The sequence below is a fragment of the Podarcis vaucheri genome, assembly GCF_965113315.1.
Source record: "Podarcis vaucheri genome assembly, chromosome: 17".
In the NCBI taxonomy this organism is placed as follows: Eukaryota; Metazoa; Chordata; class Lepidosauria; order Squamata; family Lacertidae; genus Podarcis; species Podarcis vaucheri.
Genome location: NC_138755.1, coordinates 7,928,620 through 7,953,955, shown reverse-complemented (window position 1 = coordinate 7,953,955; position 25,336 = coordinate 7,928,620). Strand labels below are relative to the sequence as shown.

At 47.3% G+C, this 25,336-nt stretch overlaps 1 long non-coding RNA gene across 2 annotated transcripts in view; it reads right to left on the bottom strand.

Moving 5' to 3' along the window:
- Positions 1–9,857: 9,857 nt before the first annotated feature.
- The window catches only part of LOC309522349, a 34,212-nt gene continuing 18,733 nt past the window's right edge, over positions 9,858–25,336 (bottom strand). For both annotated transcript variants that reach the window (XR_014215058.1, XR_014215059.1), the window contains 2 exons: positions 23,591–23,742; positions 9,858–12,238 (listed from right to left, as the gene is read on the bottom strand). This is a non-coding gene — a long non-coding RNA (uncharacterized lncRNA). The remainder of the gene's footprint in view (positions 12,239–23,590; positions 23,743–25,336) is intronic.

Genomic DNA, 25,336 nt, shown 5'->3' with positions numbered 1-25,336 from the left:
CTGCTAGCGACTGAGGCAGCCACGAAGTGAAGGGCTGCCCAGACTGAAAGGTTTAGCAAGGTAACAAAGCCTGGAGAGGCGGCAACTTACGCACGAGCAACCCATACACATTACAGTTACCTACACCGGTCTAATCCTTCCCTTGCCCATCCCCCTAATATTCTTAATATTACGACTGAGCTACTTGCTGTATTATGCCTCAGTAAATCTCCAAAACACGCAAAATTGTTGGTAGAGCCATAGGGATCCATTAGGGAAAAAAGTGAAACAACCAAAGCCACAATATGGTGCTATATTTACTAGTATAACTAAAAAGGTTACAAATAGTTAAGATTTGTCCATGTCTTCAAGCTGGACAAAGCAAAGATGGTTGTGGAGGACAGAGGACATGGGGTGAAATCTGGGCATAGTGGTAAGACCCCAAATTGTGGTATGGTATTTGCAACCTTTTTTTAAGTCTACAAAGGTAAAGCACTTTGTAAGAGTCTTAAAATGTGATGTGCAGGAAGTGTTGTATCCAAGTTGTATAACAGATTCTGTGTCACAAGAAAGGCAGAGCAAATCTGTAGCCTCGCTACAAATCGTAAGACTTGTCGTTTTTCTTCTTTTAACTCCTCCTCACAGCTTTTTTGTCGTTGCTTTTAATATCCAGTCTGAAATAGAGTTCTGGAGAATTCAAAAGCTCCCTTGCTATCTCTATACAACTGGCTTGTTGTAACAAACCTATTGTTTATTGCAGCTTCACAATAAATCTGCTACATCTTCTTTTTGCAAAAGACAAACCTCTGGATTTATTTATTTTTAATGAACATCTTTATTGAAGAAGTTGCATGTGAAAGGATGAATTTTATAGCAAAGTAACAACGAAACAAAACACCAGTACCACCTTTCAGTCGGTATCTAAACTTGGTAGTACAGTAATAGCGTTATGAGCTTGTGGGTGCCAGACCTCTAAATTCCTGCAACCAGCCAATGTTTAACAGCTAATCCAGCCAGGCCTAGCCTCCTGGTGAGGTGCAGAGACCACAGAAGGAAGAAAGCCAGAGTTGAGAGTTATCAGTTATGTGAGCTAGAAGCTGGGTGCAAAAGTGGCAGGCTGGAAAAGCAGAAAGAGAAGGAAGCCATGCTTGAATCCAAGGCTGTGAGCATTCCTCTTGGGATGCCGATGCTGTGAGCCCCTCCATAGTAGGCTCAGGTGGTATATATGACGTGTTTATTGGTTTGCCGTGTTTTTGTTTTCATTCCGCATTTTTTTATCTCGCATTTTTATGCTGCGAACCGTCCTGAGGTCTACAGATGAAGGGCAGTACAGTGGTACCTCAGGTTAAGAACTTAATTCATTCTGGAGGTCCATTCTTAACCTGAGGTACCACCTTAGCTAATGGGGTCTCTTGCTGCTGCCACGTGATTTCTGTTTGTATCCTGAAGCAAAGTTCTTAAGGTACTATTTCTGGGTTAGCAGAGTCTGTAACCTGAAGCGTCTGTAACCTGAGGCGTCTGTAACCCAAGGTACCACTGTATACCAATTTAATAAATAATAATGATGATAATCGCAGGCTCCACAGTGCCTCATTTCCAAAATGAAATGAATGCCTAGAACAGGGGTCAGCAACCTTTTTCAGCCGTGGGCCGGTCCACCGTCCCTCAGACCATGTGGTGGGCTGGACTATAATTTGTAGAGAGAAAATAAACGAATTCCTATGCCCCACAAATAACCCAGAGATGCATTTTATATAAAAGCACACATTCTACTCAGGTAAAAATGCGCTGATTCCTAGACTGTCTGCAGGCCGGATTGCAAAGGCGAATGGGCCGCATTCAGCCCCCCAGCCTTAGGTTGCCTACCCCTGGTCTAGAACCTATGGGTGAGCGCCTGGAACCCCTGGAATCTCACCCCACTTGGAGACTGGGGTGGTGTGCAGCAATAGACCTGAAATTTACAGCACAGAACAGCCCCCACTGCAGAGGAAAAAATATTATCAGTCATCACCTAATTTCCCCTTCGACACTTTACTTACCTAGTAAAGTGCTAAAAGGTAAAGGTACCCCTGCCTGAACGGGCCAGTCTTGACAGACTCTGGGGTTTGTGCGCCCATCTCACATCTATAGGCCGGGGGCCAGCGCTGTCTGGAGACACTTCCGGGTCACGTGGCCAGCGTGACAAAGCTGCATCTGGCGAGCCAGCGCAGCACACGGAACGCCGTTTACCTTCCCGCTGGTAAGCGGTACCTATTTATCTACTTGCACCCGGGGGTGCTTTCGAACTGCTAGGTTGGCAGGCGCTGGGACCGAGCAGCGGGAGCGCACCCCGCCGCGGGGATTCGAACTGCCGACCTTTCGATCGGCAAGTCCTAGGCGCTGAGGCTTTAACCCACAGCGCCACCTGCGTCCCAGTAAAGTGCTACCTCGGATTAATTACTCAATTCGTTCTGGAGGTCCGTTCTTAACCTGAAACTGTTCTTAACCTGAGGTACCACTTTAGCTAATGGGGCCTCCCGCTGTCGCCACATGATTTCTGTTCTCATCCTGAAGCAAAGTTCTTAACCCGAGGTACTATTTCTGGGTTAGCGGAGTCTGTAACCTGAAGCATATGTAACCTGAAGCGTATGTAACCTGAGTTACCACTGTATCTGAAAAATCGTCCTCACCTTGAGGGCAGAGGAGTAGCAGGACTCTCTTCTCCACTGGGTCAAAACATGGATAGGAGTGGGCCAGGGTTTCCTGACCACATTGCAGGACAAGGGATCCCCCTAGATGTTTCTACACCCCAAGCTGTTTCCATCTCTACTTCTGAGGCAGAACCTGTCTTTGGGCAAGTACTGCCCTATGGAGGTGAACACCCTAACAATATTAAGCAGTGGCGTAGCGTGGGGGGTGCAGGGGGGCCGGCCGCACCGGGCGCAACATCTGGGGGTTAGGGTTAGGGGGTGCAAATCCATGGGTTAGGGGGCGCAAATTACTTGCCTTGCCCCGGGTGCTGACAACCCACGCTACGCCACTGATACTAAGTTAATAATCACTCATGGAAAACAGACTTATTTAGCATATTCCATGAGAACAGACCTGTCCCTCATTTCTAAGGCTAGCAGAAAGCCTGCATAGCTTTTAGGCAGGCTACTGAGCCACAGAAATATTGAGGAGAGAGGGAGTCTTGAGATATTTCAGGCCACTTCTGTGCATTTTTACCTTTAGTCAAAAAAGGGTCACATATTTCTTTTATGTATGGTGAAACAAGCAAAAAGATGCAGAGACGTTTGCAACTCTCCACTACATTTGTTAAAAACAAACGTTAGGAGCTCTCCTGTCGTGCCCACAATACATGAAATCTGGCTCTCCGAAACTACATTGACCACACCTATTGGCCCTCAAGGCTTGAGTTTTGGGGCTGGATTTGACCCAGAACTCTCTATATATGTATGTCCCGCAGAGGACCCTAAGGTCTATGAATAGTAATAGCTTAAAGGTTCTGGGCCCTAAGGAAGTCAGACTACCCTCCACCAGGGCCGGGGCTTTTTCAGTGATGGCTCTGACCTAGTGGACTGTTTTGTCCCATGAGACTAGGGCCCTGCAGGACTTGATCTCCTTCCGCAGGGTCTGTGAGACAGAGCTATTCCACCTGGCCTTCAATTTGAATTAGCCTGATCCTCTATTCCCTTTTCTTTTCTATGAAGAAACCCTTCTGGGACCCCACATTTAAACTCTTCCCTGGTCTCATTGCCGGCCCTAGTAGGACAAACCTGGCCAGTTAGCCCTGGTGATCATTTGATGTTTATGGATTGGGGGGTTCGCCCCCAAAAAATGACCCCTGAATTTTATTGACATTGATGCTGTATTTATGTTGTATTTTATGTTGTTTTTAAGTTGCATTTTAATCAATGTTTTATACAGTGGTACCTTGGGTTAAGAACTTAATTCATTCTGGAGGTCCGTTCTTAACCTGAAACAGTTCTTAACTTGAGGTATCACTTTAGCTAATGCGGCCTCCTACTGCCACCACGATTTCTGTTTTCATCCTTGTCAGGGAACTGACATCGGAGCTAGAGGCGGAGGGAAGGCTCTCAAATGATGCTGGAGAGGGACCCAGCAGGGAGAGAGGCAGCTCCACAGATGGGGAAGCAAATCAGCGCAACACCAGGGATATAGAGGGGCTGATGGGGGAATCGGAGAGAGGGCTCCAGGACTCTTCACCGGACACCAGCGGGGAGAGCACGGGTCCTCCGCTACCCACGCCCACCCTGCGCAGAAGACTTCTGCGCAGGGAGAGTAGGAGGAGACTGGGCGGCAAACAACTTTCATGTTGGAAAAGATTTAAGAAATGCCCACTGACGGATTCTGCTAGCGACTGGGGCAGCCATGAAGTGAAGGGCTGCCCAGACTGAAAGGTTTAACCAGGCAACATAGCCAGGAGAGGCGGCAACTTACGCACGAGCAACCCATACTCATTACAATCCTGAAGCAAAGTTCTTAACCTGAGGTACTATTTCTGGGTTAGTGGAGTCTGTAACCTGAAGTGTCTGTAACCCGAAGCATCTGTAACCCGAGGTACCACTGTATTTGCTGTTAGCCGCCCTGAGCCCGGTTTTAAACTGGGAAGGGCAGGGTATAAACAAAATATTATTATTATTATTAATATTAATGCTGACTCATTCTTATAGGATCTTGAGGCAGTGCAGGACTGTTCTTGAACTGTATGTGCAGGTAGGAACAGTCCACTGAGGAAAGGTGGCCTTGTGGCGAGACTGTTTTTGCCCCGTCCATCTTGACACACTGCATTCTCCTGGAACATGCTGGTCCTGTGAGTGCCTTCCAGCCACAGTTGCATTCACTGATCAGTGAGCTTCTCCTCCAGCATCACAACCCACCGACAGAATGAATGTTGATTGTGACTTTCTAGCTTTCCAAAACTCTGTCTGAAGAGAGCCGATGTCCTGGTGACAGGATTTTACAGAGAATTACATGGGGTGTGCGTGTGTGTGTTTTAAAGTGCTCCAGTTCCTGGGGAAGAAGCCCCAAGGCCTGAAGATGAAAAAGGAAAAACACCTGCCCCTTTGAATGTTTAGAAAGAAACAAGGGGCATAATAGAATCACAGCCTGCAGAACGTTCCCAAGTTCTGGTCATGGAAAATCCTGGCCTTCAGCATGTTTTGTGTCTGGGGCACATCGAGATTGGTGGGACAGAATACAGGGAGTCCAAATGAGAGGTGGAACCTAAGCAAAGGACATTCAGAGTCAACTAATGCTAGTTTTGCCCCCATCCTCTTCCCTGCTGAGCTCTACAAGGAAGACCCGGAGACTAAAAAGCTGACAGCCAGAGCGATCTCATGAATAGGTTAGAAGACAGGCAGGTCATGGATGGGTGAGGACAGACTGAGATTGGGCAGTGCCCCACTTGACCTATTATTATTATTAATAATAATAATAATAATAATAGACCAGTCTCCACATCTCTTGAATGTGGCCCTCACTTGAAAAAAGGTTGCCCACCCTTGTTGTAGGTCATCAGAACCAGTATAAGAATTCAGGGTTTAAAACAGGGTTTATTTTATCGGGGAAGGCTTTATGGAGGGGGTGGGGCAGAACAGAGTTATCTGGGACGGAATTATTATTATTATTATTATTATTAGTTGAATTTATATACTGCCCTATACCTGGAGGTTTCAGGGCAGTTCACAGAACAAAATCAATATATAAAACCACAAAATCTATAATCAAAATAAAAACAATAACCCAATAAGCCCCCCCCCAAAGAAAACCACATTTTAAAGGGGCATAGGATGCTAAATCAAATCAACCAAAGGCCTGGTTAAAAAGGAATGTTTTTGCCTGGCGCCTAAAGGTGTATAATGAAGGCGCCAGGAGAACTTCCCTGGGTAGAGCATTCCACAGATGGGGAGCCACTGCAGAGAAGGCCCCGTTCTCGTGTTGCCAACCTCCGGACCTCTTGAGGAGGAGGCACACGAAGAAGGGCCTCAGAAGATGATCTCAGGGTCTGGGTAGGTTCATATGGAAAGAGGCCGTCCTTGAGGTATTGGACAGTTAGTTAAGTATCTTTATTTATTTACTTGGTGGGGAGCAACTGCACCCCCCTGGCTAGGTCCATGGTTGGGGAAGATGTGGTGGTGCTGGCAATTCATTAGTGTCTGCTTTGGCATGTGCCAATGACGCTGCCTTCTAGTGTGGTGTTCTGGTCAGAGGCAGGGAGGGCTACTGAAAATCTCTGCATACCTTCTTGAAGGTTTGAGGAACCACGGCTGCCTAGGCTTCCACTGAATCAGAACAGTGTAAAGTGTCTAGGTTGCAAGAGGGCAGAACTGGGAGCCCTAGAGATGTATGGGTCACGCACAGACCCCTCTGATGATATCACGTAAGCAGATGAAGTTTACATACACACCTTGACATTTTCATCCATGGAGTTTAAATCACCTTCTTTTGCACTACTGATGCAAATATCTGGCTTGTATGAATGCACAGGGTAAAATGGAAGAGAGCAAGTTGTATCGTGACAATGAGCATCCTGGCGAACGTAGGTTTGACATGTCCAATTGAAATAAACTGAAGCGAGTCCTGCTTCAGATCTCCTTGCAGACATACCTGTCACACAACTTTACATTTCTCTAAGCTGAGCACCCGCTGCTTAGCAAGCCATTTCTTTGCACTCTCAACTCCGCCAACTCGGCTGTCCTTTGGCTGGTAGCTTCCTTCACTTCCAAGTGCTGCACAGGCCACAAGGTACACTCAACAGTCGATGGTTTGACCCCAGTGACAAAACTCACCGACAGCGTTGAATGTTCCACGAGACCCTCTCTTTTGCTTCGTGTACGAGAGAGAAAGAGAGGGACAGACAGACAGAGAGAAAGGTGGACGTTAAAACAGGTGATGATGAAGCAGATTGTATAGGATGCTGTATTAGCCTCAATGCTACACACAGGAGGAAAAAACAAAAACAAAGCACACCTACCTTTCAGGGCTCTTGCAAGAGTGAAGGAAATAAGAGATGTATCACCATAAACGTTCCATTCTGCAGCCTCGGCTGCTTTGCAGAATTGTGAGCAGGCTCACGCAACTCTTTTTGTGACAGAGACACTGTGGTTTTTAACGGCTATAGGATGGGCAACAGAAAAACCCAAACCATCTTAGTCTGGCAAGGGCAAACAACATCACCTTTTGAATTTCTGCCTGCCATGTAGCTGTGTGTAGATGACATCTAAGTTGGGGAGCCACTCCTTGCAACTCCCTCTGAGCTCCCCTTTATGTAACTCTTGCGCCAAGCAAGCCAACTGCCCTTTGGGGAAGTTGAAGAAGCTGGTTTGTTGTTTTCACTGGGAGATGCTGATGAAAGGAAAGCTCTCAGCCTTCTTTGGATCAGGACCACTGGCTGTCATGTCATTCTCTGGCCCCATATCTGCACAAACTTATTATCCCAAAATATAGACGTGCTTTTACACTTGCAAGACTGGATGTTCTACCATCTGCGGTACTTGAGGGTCGATTCCAAAAGATCCCGTCTGAGAAATGTCTTTGCCCCTGTGGAGACGGTAGCACCGAAACAGTGGCACACATCCTCTTGTCCTGTACTCTCTACAAAGACCAGAGGAATGAGATCATCACCCCACTCATACTAACCATCCCAGGGCACTCAGCCACTGCCACAATGTCCTTTCTTCTATCAGATCAAAATGAGCAGATAACAGCAAAGGTTGCTAGGTTCATAGCAGGGGCAATCAGAATAAGGGCCACTAACTGACTGCTGATTCAGGACTTTAAATTGTGCTCTTATATCAAATTTCCCTTTTTGCGTATACTGTGATGTTTTATTGTTGCTATGGCCATTGGCTAATGCAAATAAAGTTTTATCATGTCATGTGAATACAGTGGTACCTAGAGTTACAACCACCTCAGGTTACAAACGCTTCAGGTTACAAACTCCGCTAACCTGGAAGTGTTACCTCGAGTTGAGAACTTTGCCCCAGGATGAGAACGGAAATTGTGTGCTGCCGGCGCAGCGGCAGCAAGAGGCCCCATTAGCGAAAGCATGCCTCTAGTTAAGAAGTTTCAGGTTAAGAACGGACCTCTGGAACGAATTAAGTTTGTAACTAGAGGTACCACTGTAGGCTCATGCAACAAGGAGATGCTCAGTTTTTTTGGTTCTGGCTGCAACATAGTGAGGAAAGAGCCAGTTTCAGCATCAGTCTTAGGGCACCCAGGCTCTGCCCTGTGGGACTGTCTGGATGCCACCTTTGAGAGAGAGAAATAGCCAGTGTGATTCAATGGGCACAACATTGGACTAGGACTGGGATTTTGTTCCTTTCTCGCTTCATATCCTTTCCGAGAGCAATTGCAGGGCAGCTGCCCTTTTCACAGCCTAATCGACCTTGCAGGGTCATCTTGAAGGCAAAGAGGGATAATCTCATGAAAATCATGTTGTGAGGATAAAAGGACATTGCTGGGGGGGCAGGGTGGTAACATTGAGCATCCTGGAGGAAGGGGAGGGATACAAATGTGAAGTAGAATCCAGGACTGGACAATGTGCAGAGGGATAGTCAGTGTCATGCAAAGCAAGACCAGCTGGCTGTGAGGCAGGAAAGGGGGCAAAATCCACCCCTTATCCCAAACACTGGGGGTCACCAGAGAAGGAGCATGTTCAGTCTGCACCTGTAAGGTGTCCTCCCCTTTACTTACCTCTCCTATATGAATGGCTGCTGTTCAGCCCTATGGAGCGGGGCAGAGGATAAGGGAAAACCCCACCCTCTAGCCCCAAGAGCAGGTAGCCAGCCTCCCTCCCCCCATCTCAAAAAACCAGCAGACCTTCCTCTGTCACAGCCACCACCTTCCTCCACACAACAACAAAGATTTTGCTGGCAATAAACAAATGGCAGCAGTGAACTGCAGACAGCCAAGCGAGGCAATTTGTAGGAAGAGACGAACCAATTTATTATGGCAATCAGCTCGGGTCCACAAAAGCTGATTGCCATAATAAATTTGTTAGTTTTTACGGTGCCACAAGGCTCTCATTTTTGAGGCTGCCAGATAACATGGCTCTTGCAGGGAGCCTTCTGGAAAATGCATTAGGAAAGCCACCTTCTTCCTTCTCCTAGGGCCTAGGCAATCAGTCTCCCTCTTCCGGTGTCATCTTAGGTGGGAACTGTGAGGAAGCCCAATAGCCTGGAGCTGGACACCTATGGAGTTTGCAACCCTATCTTCTTAATATCTTGCTCTGAAAAGAAAGAACACTGTTCCCTCCCACTCCACACACAGTTAACACTCTCTTCACCTCTTAACTCCTAACCAACATCAGCCAACAATAACAATACTTAGCACCCGTACTTAGCATTTCAAAGTGCTACACTAAGAAACATTAACTCAAAGAATCCTCTCCAATACCCTGTTCTTATCCTCCCACTGAGACTGAAAGATAATGACTGAGACTGAAAGAGATAAATGTCTTCAAGATTATTAGGGTCTCCATATTTCAAAAAGCGAAAACCCAGACACAGAAGCTGTTTACCTTTTTTTTGGCTAACACCACCAAAAAATGTTTTAAACTACAGTGGTGCCCCGCAAGACGAATGCCTCGCAAGACGAAAAACTCGCTAGACGAAAGGGTTTTGCGGTTTTGCGTTGCTTTGCTAGACGAATTTCCCTATGGGCTTGCTTCGCAAGATGAAAACGTCTTGCGCTTTTTTCTTAAAGCCGCTTGAAGAGGCGCAGTTGCAACGGGCCGTGCTTCGCAAGACGAAAAACATCGCAAGACAAAAAGACTCGCGGAACGAATTATTTTCATCTTGCGAGGCACCACTGTAGTGTTTTTTTGGGGGGGAGGAGCCAAAAAAAAAAGCGCGACTTCCTTTCTCTCAGTTCTAGAACTTTGCTGGCTATGCAATGAAGCTGAATGTTGGAAGATTCAGGACAAACAAAATTAAGCAAAATTAAGAATTATACCCTTCATTAATTGCTGTTGTTGTTTAGTCGTTTAGTCGTGTCTGACTCTTTGTGACCCCCTGGACCAGAGCACACCAGGCACTCCTGTCTTCCACTGCCCCCCGCAGTTTGGTCAAACTCATGTCAGTAGCTTCGAGAACACTGTCCAACCATCTCGTCCTCTGTCGTCCCCTTCTCCTTGTGCCCTCCATCTTTCCCAGCATCAGGGTCTTTTCCAGGGAGTCTTCTCTTCTCATGAGGTGGCCAAAGTATTGGAGCCTCAGCTTCAGGATCTGTCCTTCCAGTGAGCACTCAGGGCTGATTTCCTTCAGAATGGATAGGTTTCTTTACTATTCTTCACTAAACTATGGAATTCACTAAACACTAAACAACTTGAGATGGCAAATTCATGGAGAAAGCTAAGGATAGCTTTTCTTCTGCCCTTTTGATAATGGCTTGCTTAAAGCCACCAGGTGATTTCATGACAGGGCTAGGATTTGGACCAAAGACTTCATGGTTCAGTTTCAGTAGGCAAAAATTCTATACAGGCTTACCTGATGGTTGAACACAGCTTGACTTAATTCAGCATACATAGGATTGCCCTGAGACTGTTAGTCTTCCTTCAGATTCTTCCACCTTTTCTCTAAGTACCTAAAATCTGACATATCTGGGAGTGAGGGTAAACTGACTAGTTGCATAAACTCTAAAGGTGAGGATGATTCTTGGCCCTGATCTTTCATCTCTTCAAGAGGTGAGGTTTCAACATCTGCCATATCGGGCAGGTAAGCCTAGCACAGCTCAGCACACCTTAGTGAGTTTTTAGGAGACCCCCATCATCCTCAGAGAGATAACAGTTCTCAGAGTGAGCAAACCCTCTTTCCAGGGAACTCTGAGAACTGTAGCTCTGTGAGGGGAATATAGATCTCCACGGGTGGTGCTGTGGTCTAAACCACTGAGCCTTTTGGGCTTGCAAATCAGAAGGTTGGGGGTTCGAATCCCCGCGATGGGGTGAGCTCCTGTTGCTTGGTCCCAGCTCCTGCCAACCTAGCAGTTCAAAAGCATGTCCAAGTGCAAGTAGAGGAATAGGTACTGCTCTGGCGGGAAGGTAAACAGTGTTTCCATGCGCTGCTCTGGTTTCGGTTTTTCGTTGCGCTAGAAGCAGCTTAATCATGCTGGTCACATGACCCGGAAAAACTGTCTGCGGACAAATGCCGGCTCCCTCAGCCTGTAAAGCAAGATGAGCGCCTCAACCCCATAGTTGTCTGCGACTGGACTTAACTGTCAGGGGTCCTTTACCTTTTAACAACTCTAAGTATCCTTAACAAACTACACTTCCCATAATTCTTTGAGGGAAGATATGGCTTTTAAAAGTGATATTATGCTGCTTTAAATGTGCAGTGCTGGCGGGCTCAGGATCTAACCTCCATGCAAACAAATCAGGATGAATGCTCAATAGACAGTTCATCTGGAACAGGGGTCAGCAACCTTTTTCAGCAGGGGGCCAGTCCACTGTCCCTCAGATCTTGTGGGGGGGGGGCAGACTATATTTTGACAAAAAAAATGAACGAATTCCTATGCCCCACAAATAACCCAGAGATGCATTTTAAATAAAAGCACACATTCTACTCCTGTAAAAACACCAGGCAGGCCCCACAAATAAACCAGAGGTGCATTTTAAATAAAAGGACACATTCTACTCATGTAAAAATGTGCTGATTCCCGGACTGTCCGCGGGCCGGATTTAGAAGGCGATTGGGCCGCATCCGGCCCCCGGGCCTTAGTTTGCCTACCCATGATCTGGAAGCACCCTGCTTCGATGGGAAAGAACTCTCTCTGCCTGAGATTCTCAAGTGCCTCTGCCTGTCAGAGCACAGAAAGATAACACGGGGCCAAATGGACAAATAAAATAGTCTGCCCAGATGCAAGCTGTTTCCTGTGTTCCTCCCAAGCTGGTCTAATAAACTGCTCACACAGTATGTTGCCATGAGCATGCAATGCAGATAGGCTACTCACGACAACCATGCCACTGTGGCTCATTGGGCATCACAATGAGATGAGCTAACGGGCTTCAGGGTGCCATGCCACCCTTCTTTTCAGGCTGGTTAGCAGGCCAGCTCCAGCCACACCACAAGGAGAACACAAAACATGGAGCAGGAGCAATGGAACAGGTTGTTGTCCTCTGGGAAGGCACCCTGGCTGGCTCCTTCCTTGGGAATCCCTGGGATGTTGTGGTTTGAAGCTCCTCCTGCCAATTCTTCACCAGGTGGCTTCCCGCAGAAGAGGCAGCTGGTTGGAATAACAGTGGCGGCAGAAGAATTCTCTGCAAAGAAGAAAAGGACAGAGAACAAGGTTAACCAATAATGGCAACATTAATTTCCTGATGACCTCACTCTTGACAATTCTATCATCATCACATATGTGTATGTACACACACACACACACACACACCCTGATCTAGGTATAGTTCGTGGCTGGAATCGGTTTACTTCGTTCTAATATCTATGCTAATATCTAATATCTAATATGGTCAAACCTCTACTTAGCACCGCCTTTTCTTACTGTCATTCCAAGTTGTAACCATGGCAAACCCGGAAGTAACCAGCGGGTTTGCTGCCGTTCACACATGCGCAGGAATGGCGATCGCAGTTTGTGCAGAAGCGAGCAATCGCCCTTTGCACATACGCAGAAGCGGGCAATCGCCGCCCGTGCCTGTGCACAACGGCGCCTCTCCCAGAGACCCATTTCAACCTCCAGACAGACCTCCAGAACAGATTATGGTTGCAAAATAGAGGTTCCACTGTAGTAAAGGTAAAGGTAAAGGGACCCCTGACTATTAGGTCCAGTGGTGACCGACTCTGGGGTTGCAGCGTTCATCTCGCTTTATTGGCCGAGGGAGCCGGTGTATAACTTCCAACTCATGTGGCCAGCATGACTAAACCGCTTTGCCAAACCAGAGAAGCGCACAGAAACGCCGTTTACCTTCCTGCCGGAGCGGTACCTATTTATCTGCTTGCACTTTGACGTGCTTTTGAACTGCTAGGTTGGCAGGAGCAAGGACCAAGCAACGGGAGCTCACCCCGTCACGGGGATTCGAAATGCCGACCTTCTGATCGGCAAGTCCTAGGCTCTGTGGTTTAACCCACAGTGCCATCCGCGTCCCATTCCACTGTAGTAGATGCACCTATAAACCCTTTCAGTTTAAATATACATAAACACACAACAAAGCCATTTTAAAAGCAAAATGGAACAAGGAGACTGATCCCCAAATAACTACCCGCCAAAATCTTGTCTAAATAGATGCGTTTTATATTTTCTTTCAATTCTACTAATGTTTCACCCACAACCAAAAATCCCTGCTTGGCACTCTTGAACTTTTCCAATAGAGGGCGCATGGGATCCAAGAAGCTCATGTTTCCCCTCTCAACTGTGCACTCATTCTTAGGGAATTCCTCCCTTGCACAGTGAGAAACAGTGATGAAGACCTGGAACTGGCAGACAAAGGGTGTCCTGAGGAGAGGAAAGGCTCCGTTTTCTGGGGAAGGCCAGCAGGCTCTGAATGCTTCCACCAATGCTGCCGTAACAACCAGGACTCTTCATGGCATATAACAGGGCTTCCCAAACTTGGGTGTCCCAGCTGTTTTTGGACTACAACTCCCATTATCCCTAGCTAGCAGGACCAGTGGTCAGGGATGATGGGAATTGTAGTCCAAAACCAGCTGGAGACACAAGTTTGGGAAACCCTGGTGTATAATTATTGCCTGTCACACAAGAAGGGACAGGTGATCAACTCTCCATTGCATGGTTGTCAGGTGTGCGTGCAGGAGCCAGGCCCTGTGACCAGGACTGGGGCCTTCCTAAATTTGTTCTGGAGAGGCAACGCGCAGCTGCACAGGTAAGGCCGATTGGTAACTCACAGCACCTGGTGGCAAGAGCTGGGAAGGGATATAAAGTCAGCATTTTCCCTTCAGCTCTTTGCCACAGCAACACGCTTCCTGCCTTGCTGTGTTTGGTCCCTTGACTTCTTGATCCTTGGACCCTTGGCTTCTTGACTCCCGGCTCTCTGACCCTCAGACTCTTGGCTTCCTGACTCCTGGCTTCTGGACTCCTGTTCCTGCTCCCACCCTGCCATCATGCCACCCAGTCCCGACATCCCCAGCCGGGACTTTGATCGCCCATGAACTGGACTGACAATGGTCCAGTGCAGTCAATATGGTATTGCACCTAAGAAGAGCTCTGCTGGATCAGGCAAAAGGCTATGGCAGCTGAGCATCCTGTTATCAGAGTGGCCAACCAGATGGCTTATGGCAGGCATGTCCAAAGTCCACGTTGGGGGCCTAATCTGGCCCACCGGTCAATTTAACCCGGCACCTGTGGCAGTAATGTCCTGGCGTAAAATCCTAAAAAAGAAAAGCTCAGCAACTTCTATCCTAAAAGCTCAACAACTTTGGTCAGCCCTCACACATGTTCACTTCATCAAATCTGTCCCTCTCTGAAAGAAAGTTTGGGCACCACTGGCTTATGGGAAGCATGTGAGCAGGACCTGAACGCAACAGTGCTCTCCCCACTTGGGATTCCCACCACTGGCATTCAGAGGTAGGCTGCCTCAGATAGTGGAAGCAGAACACTGACCCTGAGTTCAAATCCCTGTTTAGCTGTGGTGCGGATCCCAGAATGGCCTTGGACCACTCGCCTTTCTTCAGTCCGGCCTACCTTGCAAAGTTGTTGCGAGAATAAAAGGGGGAGGTAGCCCCCATGTTCCTCGGAAGAAAGGGCAGGTACCCCAAATGTCCAATAATAATAAAAAAATAATTTTATTTATATTCCGCCCTCCCCAGCCGAAGCCGGGCTCAGAGAGGTTTCCATCATTGAACCCAGCGCCACAGTGATTAATTCTGGAAAGAGCTGTGAGTTTTGTGAAGCGGCAAGACTCCTTCCGCTCGAAAGGTTTGGTTTTATTTTCCAAAGGAGGGGAATCTCCTCCCTGCATTTGGAGGTGGGCTTTTGTGTCAGATGAGTACAGGGAGCTGGCCGAGGTCGCCAGCAAGTTTTATGTACCTGCGGAAGAGGAGAGGGAACTGGTGGGGAGAGGAAATAATGGCCGAAAGGATATCAAAAGGAAGATGAAAGAGCTTCCAGTGGCCCCTCAATCCCCACAGGCCAGCTGTGTGTTCACTTCAGCCAGACATCCGCATCAGAAATGAATGGGAGAGGGCTCACTGTGGGGGTGGGGCTGTCTAGACACAGCCAGGCTGCTGCCAAGGAGAGCCCTACATTTAGAAAACACACTGCAATGCTCTCCCCTTACTTGCCGCAGCAGCACATGGCCCAAGAAACCAAACAGGGTTAAAGAGCAGCAGCAGCAGCGACCTGCCGTTAAATATCACTGGGAATAGAAATCTTGCAGTGGTGGTCTGGTGTCTCAATGCGGGAAGGAAACAGAGAGATGGGGATTTGTGTGTATGTGTGTGTGTGAGAGAGAGAAAGAAACAGCATCCTAGTTTACAATCCTCTATCTTAGAGGTTTTCAACCTTTTTGAGTCCATGGCTCCCTTGACCATTCTTTCTGCGGCACCCCTGTGGGAGCCCAGTTCTGTCACCCTTTGCCTGCAGAGCTGGCAGCCTCTCACCCTTTTTCCAGCACCCTCCCTTGTGAGGTGTTTCCTCAGCCCTTTCCCCTCTCCTTGGGAGTCCTCTGGGCAGCAGCTGCCACACACACACACACACACACACACACACACACACAACACCCAATCTCTGAGTTGCCCCCCGCACCCCTAATAATAATAATAATAATATTTTATTTATATCCCGCCCTCCCCAGCCGAAGCTGGGCTCAGAGCGGCTAACAACAATAAAAGTAACACAGCATTCTCAATTCATTCTAAAATCAATTCAAAATCAAATTAATGGCAAGCACTGGGCTGGAGTTCTGTGAGGGTTACCGAAAGAGGGGGTCAGACTGTGCCTTGGCCAAAGGCCTGGTGGAACAGCTCTGTCTTGCAGGCCCTGCGGAAAGATATCAGATCCCGCAGGGCCCTGGTCTCTTGTGACAGAGCGTTCCACCAGATCGGGGCCATGGCCGAAAAAGCCCTGGCTCTGGTTGTCATGTGCTTTTAAATGTCTGGTGTGGATCTGCCCCTAATCTGGTTTAAAGTTGTTGTTTTAGGTACACCTAAAGGTAAGTCCTGTCTAGCTAATCTTTCAGAGGTCTTGGAGATACAGGTGAGCAGTGAGGCAGCCAAGGATACTGATGACACCCAATCGCAGGCACATCCAGCTCTCTAGAGACTGTGATCTACTCCAAGTATAATAAAACTGACAGTGATCTACCCATTGTCATTGCCCAGAGATTTTGAGCTTTTTGGGGGGAGCATTGCCCAAAGTGGTTGAGCTTTTTTTAGGTGGGAGTGCCCAGTGGATTGGCAAGAGTTCATGAGCTTTTTGGGGGGGCTCCAGCCCAAAGTTGTTGAGCTATATTTTTTTTTGGGGGGGGGGAATTCCATAAAAACGATCACCCAACAGCCGTCCTCCTTCCTTCAAAAACACAGGGGATACAAGCTTTCATGGCAGTGGCGGCCTAGGTCTAGGCGGGTGATAAGAACAAAAAGGGCATTGTGAGGATTTCTGCCATGAGTTCTCATGGAGGAAGGTTGGGATCAAACTGAATGAGCATTCATGAGAATGGCAAACATTAGGCAATCTGAGTGTAAAGGGGTGCACAGTGCTCCCCCTAACTTCACATCTACAGTTTCTGGGGTCTGAACAGCTAGTGGATGACCAGGAAAGATATCTTGGGGTCATTGTTCTACCCAGACACTGAGGTCCAGCACCGAGGGCCTTCCGGCGGTTCCCTCACTGCGAGAAGCCAAGTTACAGGAAACCAGTTAGAGGGCCTTTTCAGTAGTGGCACCCGCCCTGTGGAACGCCCTCCCACCAGATGTCAAAGAGATAAACAACTACCAGACTTTTAGAAGACATCTGACAGCAAGTTGTGTTTCTCTTTTCTGGTTATTTGGCTATAACTTTTGATAGAATACAGATAGTTGAACAAACTTTGTTGCATTACATTCTTCATCAAATTATCCTTCCATTGACATATAATTTGATGGTATTACTACTCCAAAAAAAGTGGTGTTATGAGCCATCAAACCTCAGAAACACACTTTTTTTCCAAAAGGTTTCCACAATTTTGGCCACTAGTGTATACTATGCAACACTAGAGAGCTCAGATTTGGCTGCCAATGCCCAAACTAACCTATATCACTTAGGTCCAAGCTATCTGAAAGACGTTATTTCCTCATATGAACCTGCCTGGTTTCTGAGGTCTTCTCTCGGTCCTACCACCCTCACAGGCATGCTTGGTGGGGACACGGGAGAGGGCCTTCCTGGTGGTGGCCCCTCCCAGACAACTTTAGAATTCCCTTCCCAGAGAAGCCAGACTGGCTCCCTCCTTGTTCTCTTTCCACCAGCAGCTGAAGACCTTCTCGTTCCAACAGGCTTTTGGGAATTGACTGCTTTTAATGAAATGGCTGGTGCCCCTGGGCGTAGCCAGGATTTATTTTAGGGGGGGAGAACCGAGATATCTGCGACGCAATTGGTCAGTTAAATAGAAATACTTAATTATGTGTTGGACTATAGTTGTAATGGAAATCTAATAGAAGTGGATTAATAGACAAGACGCAGGAGGGAAAAAAAGTTAATATAAGGACCCACAAAGGGGAGGAGGGAAGCCCATGGGAATTTATGGATTTCTCTTTTTGCTTTGGTTGCTTAATGATGGTTTGTAAATTTCAAAATTCGAAAATTATATGTGTGTGTGTGTGTGTGTGTGTGTGTGCCCGCCCATGCTGGCACTGTGCGGTTTTTGTTGTGATTGTCTGTATGCTTAACAGATCTTATATATAGTTTTGATTCTGTCAATGTTCAATTGCTTTTACATTATTGGGGCTTTCCCCATGTTTATGCATAAGCTTGCCTCGAGTCCTTGTCAGGGAAAAAGGCAGGGTATGCATGTTTAAATAAATGCGATATATTTTTGAGAGGGCATGTCTGACTTTAAGAGACTAGTCCGAGGGCACAACAGACAATATTTCCCAACCTCTCTCAAATTCTCAGTTGCAGGATAGCTTACACCCAATTTGGAAGTGGGTCAATGAGGGCTTTTTTGGGGTGGGGTGGGGGAGACATATACACCATATAGCTCCATCACAAGTCTCCCGCTCTGTAAAACCACTCCACAATACAGAGTTCACTGGCCTGCCCTACTTTCCTTAATCTGGTCTTGGCCGCCAACACCCACAACACGCAGCCTTTAACCCCTCCTCAACCCGTCCTCCGTCTTCTGCGAGGCTGAAACATCTCCCTCCTGTACCCTCTCCCCATTGATCTGCAAAAAAAAGCCATTCTCCCGTGTCAGACTTTCTGAGCTGCTGCTTTGAAGCTCAAGCTATCTTCTGCCGTTCCTTTTAATATGCCAGCGATAGCTTTGCACACTTGGTTCCTGGCAGGAGTTGGCGGGGTGGGAAGAGAGAGAGAGAGAGATCTTTGCCTAACAACACTATTTGAATTAAGAGGCAGGGAATCAGGAGACCCGCTCTGGATTAATCAGCAGGCAGTGCACACCCACCCACCCACCCCGGATTTTGCTATTCTGATGACAGCCACCCCCGTTAATGTATTCTGCTCTGACAGCAAATTAGAAAGAGAGTAAGGAGCTTATGGGAGCATTGTGCCTCGGTACCCCAGTTCTACATAGGCCCCCTAATCCTGCTGAGCACTGAAAAGAGGTTCCCGTTGGGTTGCGACGGCGCTGGCTAAGGCTTCGCTCAGAGGTGTTCTGACGGGAAACTCAGGGGCTGCCCTCTTGCCAATGCACACAGGGGGCACCATCAGACAGAAACTTTACAGGCATCTTAAGATGAAGAGACGGGAATTGCAGGAGATTCTCCTCCTCCTTCTAGCTCAGGGGTCTGCAACCTTTAAGACAAAAAGAGCCACTTGGACCCGTTTCCGAAGGAAAAAAAGCCTGGGAGCCGCAAAATTCGTCACTACAAAAATAACTTTTTTTCTCACTTTTTTATTATTTCTTTGTTTGACCCCTCAGAATTACTCCTCCTCATAGAAATAAATGTTAAATTAACAAGTTACCTTTTTGTGTGTGTGTATTCTTCACTCAAAACAGTGACCAGCGTACATGCCCCCTTTCAATGCAGTGACCAGCGTACATGCCACTTACAATGTAGCGGGCGGGCGGGAAGGTGATGTCGGGACGGTGCGTGACTAACACACGCACCGCCCCCATGCGACGTCACAGCCAGTACAGCGCCCGCCACAGTGGGGAGTGTCGGGGTGCACAATGCACCTCCTCCCCTCGCTAGTATCCACCCCGGAGCCGCGGCAAAGGTGTAAAAGAGCCACATGCGGCTCCGGAGCCGCGGGTTGCAGACACCTGTTCTAGCTGAAGGTTGTTTAGAAGAGAGAGGTTTATCTGCTGCTTACGCCTGCCCCACTTGCGCATCTGGTAAACAGGCTTTTGCATTAATTAAAAACCCTTTGGCCAGAGGTGGCAGTGGGACAAAACAGAAAACGTGTGCGAGAGCAATGCCTCTCTCAGAGACCACTTTCAGCTCCCTCATTAGTGGTGGCACCTAGCATTTGCAGAGCGCTTAGGGAATATTTCCCGCAAATTCAGCTTGGTGTAAACCAGGGGGCAGCAATTTTTTTCAGCAGGGGGGCCGGTCTACTGTCCCTCAGACCTTGTGGGGGGCCAGACTATATTTGGGGGGGGGGATGAACGAATTCCTATGCCCCACCAATAACCCAGAGGTGCATTTTAAATAAAAGGACACATTCTACTCATGTAAAAACACGCTGATTCCTGGCCCGTCTGCAGGCCAAATTGAGAAGGCGATTGGGCTGGATCCGGCTCCCAGGCCTTAGGTTGCCTACCCATGGTGTAAACCTTACAAGGCAAGAGGGGCGGTGAAGATTTTCCAGCTACTGTAAGTGGGGCAGGGAGGGGGAGAGGGGCTTGTTGAAGACCACCGAGAACTTCTTACAGCAGAGGCAAGATTCAAGCCTTTACAATTTAAGCCATCGTATTTCAGCTGCAGCAGTAGGGGAGTCCTTTGCCCTCCCAATCATGGCCCAAAAATCTGGAGATGCACAGATTTGCTCGATGGTTTGGTTACAGCTACATAAACCATATATACATATTTCCTGATTTCTGCACAGTCCTCTCTAGATCTGAAGTGAGAAGAAAGGTTGAATGGTGAACAGGCGCTGCTGCTACAACACAGCTACAATTCAATGCTGGCTATCTTTAGCACCAACAGAACTGGAAGGGGTGGGTGTGTCATTTGGATGAGTGGTTCAGCGATGTAACGCGCTGCCCTAGGGAGGCTGTCAAATCTTATACGCTTTCACGAAACATTTGGGAAGACGTTTTGCCAGAGATGCCTCACCCCACTGCGTCTCTTCCGACTCAATGGATTTCTCCACTGAGAAATCTAGGACACCAATAAGGGCAGCCTTTTAAAAAGGCAGGGTTGTGTATGTGTGTATATTGCTCATTATTCTCAGACTGCAAGTGGGGACCTAATGAAACCCTCCTGGTATCGAACGGCTGGCTAATTTTCACATCACACAAAGCCAGGTGTGGTACAAAGCGTACACTCAAAAGAAACAAACCCCATTCTCCAAAAAGTGCGTCTGTCTAAGACACATGTTTGCAAACACGTTTTCACGTTGTTTCGGCATAAACCTAAATACACAGAATGCATGACCGTAAACAGTCCTTTTTTTCTAAAACAATGTTTTGGGGTACTCTCGTTTTCCTACTTATATTGAAATACTGCCCCTCAATGAGGCCAAACTTAGTTTCAGAAAACATTTAGGCGTATGCGTAATCCTGTGCCCCCCCCCAAAAGCACTGATCATAAATGTGCATTAGAAGCACCGCGAGGTAGGGAGAAGCAGAGGGGAGAGGAGAGAAATAAAATTTGGAGCAGAGCCGTAGCGTAGCGTGGGGTTGTTGCCCCAGGTGCAAAATTGGGGGAAGGTGCACAAAATTTCAAAAGAGAAATAAACCGCTTTGAGGGGTTTTTCTTAAAAATAATAGCAGTGTAAAAATGCCGTAAAATAAAATAATAAAATAAAATAAGTAGAGAAGAGATAAGCAAGAAAAGGGTTAAGCAATCCATCCTCTTCTCAGTTTATCGGTTTATTTCCGCCTCCCAGTGTGGTCTTTCTAGAAATAAAAAAGGATTATCAGAGTTTTGTACCTACTATGCATTTTGGAAAGCTGTCTGTCTGCTCAGTATGCATATAGACCCCTCTCAAAGATACACGTAGCAAAATAAATAAATTGCATGATGGTTCAAGGAGCAGGTTTCTGTCTATGCTTGGATACCACTGGATGCCATTTTGAATCAAAGTGGCCGGCTGGACCTTTCAATACTGGACTGGTTTTAACTACTGATTTCAAAATTGCACTGATTTTTCTGGCATCTTCGAATCCCCCAGCAACACCAAGTACAAGGCTGAATGCAAAGATTCAAGCACAATTTTTATTCAGACGCAGCTGTTAATTACATCCTTCCAAACTCTCTGGTTCTGGGAGTTAGCTTTTGTAGAGGAGGCTCAAGCAATTAAGGGCAGCGTCTACTGGGTGAGACTCCTGCAAAAAGACCTTTCCTCCTCCACAGGGTTTTGCACAACTGAGCTGCTCCCAGCAAACCTAAGGAGAGCAGCCTGCATAATGTCTCCCAGCCGTGAATCCATGATTGTCTGCATTTTGTATCATTTTGAGAGAACTTCTACTATCTTTTAAGCCACTACTGCCTTCATTACTTAATTGCCTACCTTTCCAAAAGACCATAAAATACTTGAGACCAAATTCTATCATTTCTTCTGCATCAATACTGAATTTGTAGTACAGTGGTACCTCAGGTTAAGAACTTAATTCATTCTGGAGATCCGTTCTTAACCTGAAACTGTTCTTAAGCTGAGGTACCACTTTAGCTAATGGGGCCTCCCGCCGCGCCCATGCAATTTCTGTTCTCATCCTAAAGCAAAGTTCATAACCTGAGGTACTATTTCTGGGTTAGCAGAGTCTGTAACCTGAAGCGTCTGTAACCCGAGGTACCACTGTAATACGAATTTACTAATCTTGCAAAAAAATTGTTAACTCAACACAAATTATCTATTAAACCGTGCAGTCTGCAGAGGGAATTGAACACAGGTTAACTCAAAAGTAAGTTGAGTTCAATTTATCTCACTCCTTAGTATAGTATACATGCTTTGCAGTCTAAATTATAGTAATAAATATGCCTTATTCATGTTACTATTAAACCATTGTATAACCGATTACAGTAAAGCTAAAACTACAATTGAAAATTACATGCGTGCAAGTCATACCAGCCCTGATGAAACTTACTGAATACTGTATATTTACTCTGCCTTTTATTTTGGAAATGCATTGCTGATTTATGCAAATATTATTATATTTGAAACACTGCTTGGGTAACGGAGTTGTTACGGATGGGAAATATAATTTTTATGATATACGGTGTATTTTGCCGAGCCACGCAAATAGAAACAGCAGATGCAAGGAAGTACACAAAGCAAAGCTGACCAATTTAACAACGCAGTAAAGGTAAAGGGACCCCTGACTGTTAGGTCCAGTCGCAGATGACTCTGGGGTTGCGGCGCTCATCTCGCTCTATAGACCGAGGGAGCTGGCGTTTGTCCGCAGACAGCTTCCAGGTCAAGTGGCCAGCATGCTTCTAGAAAACCAGAGCAGCACACGGAAACACTCTTTACCTTCCCACTGGACCGGTACCTATTGATCTACTTGCACTTTGACGTGCTTTCGAACTGCTAGGTGGGCAGGAGCTGGGGCTGAACAATGGGAGCTCACCCTGTCACGGGGATTCGAACCGCCAACCTTCTGATCAGCAAGCCCAAAAGGCTCTGTGGTTTAGGCCACAGCGCCACCCACTACAAGAAGGAGAGGTTTGGGTTTGGGAGCACATGAACACCCTTGTGGCAAGCCAAGGGTTGAGAGACTGGGGAGCAGTCCCTTATCCCCTCTGGATCCTTCCCCCTGAGGCCATCCATCGGCATCAAATGCCCCCATTTTCAGAGCTGGGGGCATCTCCTCTAAAAGAGCCCAGCACTGTTTTGGTGCACATTGCAGAAGGAACCAAGGGAGCTTATGCACAGACAGCCAAGAGCCCCCAGGACAAAGATGCCAACACATATCAGTTCTGACAGGCAAGAGCTGCTGAGGTCATTGCTCTTGGTTCTTGCTGCCCAGGACTGAGCTCTGTTTTCTGTTTTCTGCAGGACCACAGCGGCTGCCATCTCCAGCAGGCTGCCAGAAAGGGGGACCAGCTGCAGCTTCTCTGACTTCTGAGCCAGACAAGCAGAGAGCTGGCTTCCTTCCTTTCCTTACACACCGTCTGCTGCTGAGGCCAGGTCTCTTTCCTGCAGCGCTAGGCACCGAAACCTCTCTCCAGCAGCTCCCTCTCTCTCTATCTCTCCTTCCCTCCCACATCTCTTATTTGCTCCTGCAAGAACCCCAGGTTCACACCAGAGACAGACAAGAGAGACAAGAAGACAGGGATAAGGCAGCAAGCAGAGATGCACCAGGTACACTAAAGTTACTCACAAGTAGGGGAGACAGAGAGGTCAGGCTCATCCACCTTCTCATGAGTACCCAGCTTAGGACTCAGGTGTTTGCTGGACTGTCTTCATCCATCCCAAACTCCCCATCATCTGGGAGAGAGAGCATCTTCATGGCGGTGATGCCTTTGGCATACTCTCCCTGGGGAAAACCAAGTTTGATGTTTAACTAGAGTGCCAGCTGAACACCTTTCTTCTTCCTTTCATTATAGCATCCCAAGGTTTACAGACCTTTTCGGCAAAGGTAAAGGGACCCCTGACCATTAGGTCCAGTCGTGACCAACTCTGGGGTTGCGACACTCATCTCGCTTTAAAGGCCGAGGGAGCCAGCATACAGCTTCCGGGTCATGTGGCCAGCATGACTAAGCCGCTTCTGGCAAACCAGAGCAGCGCACAGAAACGCCGTTTACCTTCCCGCTGGAGCGGTACCTATTTATCTACTTGCACTGGCGTGCTTTCGAACTGCTAAGTTGGCAGGAGCTGGGACTGAGCAACGGGAGCTCACCCCGTCGTGGGGATTCGAACCGCCGACCTTCCGATCGGCAAGTCTTAGGCTCTGTGGTATAACCCACAGTGCCACCCGCGTCCCTACAGACCTTTTAAGCCACTATAAGTTTTTTTTACCTGATCTGCTTTACTTTCTCTTTTTTTTTTAACACTTGTTTTGGTTTGCTGGGTTTTCTTCTTTTTTGTTGTCAGACAGACATCTTTCCCAGCCCTCCCTGCACGTGAGAAGCAAGATGCTGGACTAGAGGAAGTTTTGGTCTGATCCGGGAGGGCTGGAAACAGGGGAAGGTGGCTCTGTGGAAGACATGCCTTGCAAGCAAAACGCCCCGGGTTCAAGCCCCAGCACCTAAAAGGAGTGGGGAGACTCGTGTGTGAGATCCTGGAGAGCTGTTGCCAGTCATTGTGGGCAGCGCTAAGCCCAATGGACCAACAGTCAGGCTAGCCATAAGGCAATGTACAAGGACTCGCTGGAACTGTTCAATTTCTCCGAAGAGGTTGCCTTTTACATAGACTGTCCCCTTGTAACCGAGAAAAATAAGAATCACAGAATTGTAGAGCTGGAAGGGACCCTACATGCCTGCAATGCAGGGATCTGCAGATCTGGTGCTCATTTTGAGAGTTTGTTTCTGATCATGTGTGGCCGTTTGGGCCAATGGCCAGTAACATTTCACCTGCATAATAATGATGATAATGATGATAATAATAATATAATATAATATAATATAATATAATATAATATAATATAATATAATATAATATAATAATAATAATAATAATAATTTATTTATACCCCGCCCATCTGGCTGGGGTTTCCCCAGCCACTCCGGGCGGCTTCCAACAAAATATTAAAATACAGTAATGCATCAAACATTAAAAGCTTCCCTAAACAGGGCTGCCTTCAGATGTCGTCTAAAAGTCTGGTAGTTATTTTTCTCTTTGACATCTGGTGGGAGGGCGTTCCACAGGGTGGGCGCCACTACCGAGAAGGCCCTCTGCCTGGTTCCCTGTAACTTGGCTTCTCGCAGTGAGGGAACCGCCAGAAGGCAGTCGGAGCTGGACCTCAGTGTCCAGGCAGAACGATGGAGGTGGTACTTTAAAAATGTACACAGGCAGTGATTATATTGCACACTTCTTTTTGCCATGGCTGAAACATCTAGGAAAAGGATGTTGAAAGCTTAAGAAAAAAATCAGTTTGTGTTGGGGTGGTAGTACACGAAAGGCCATG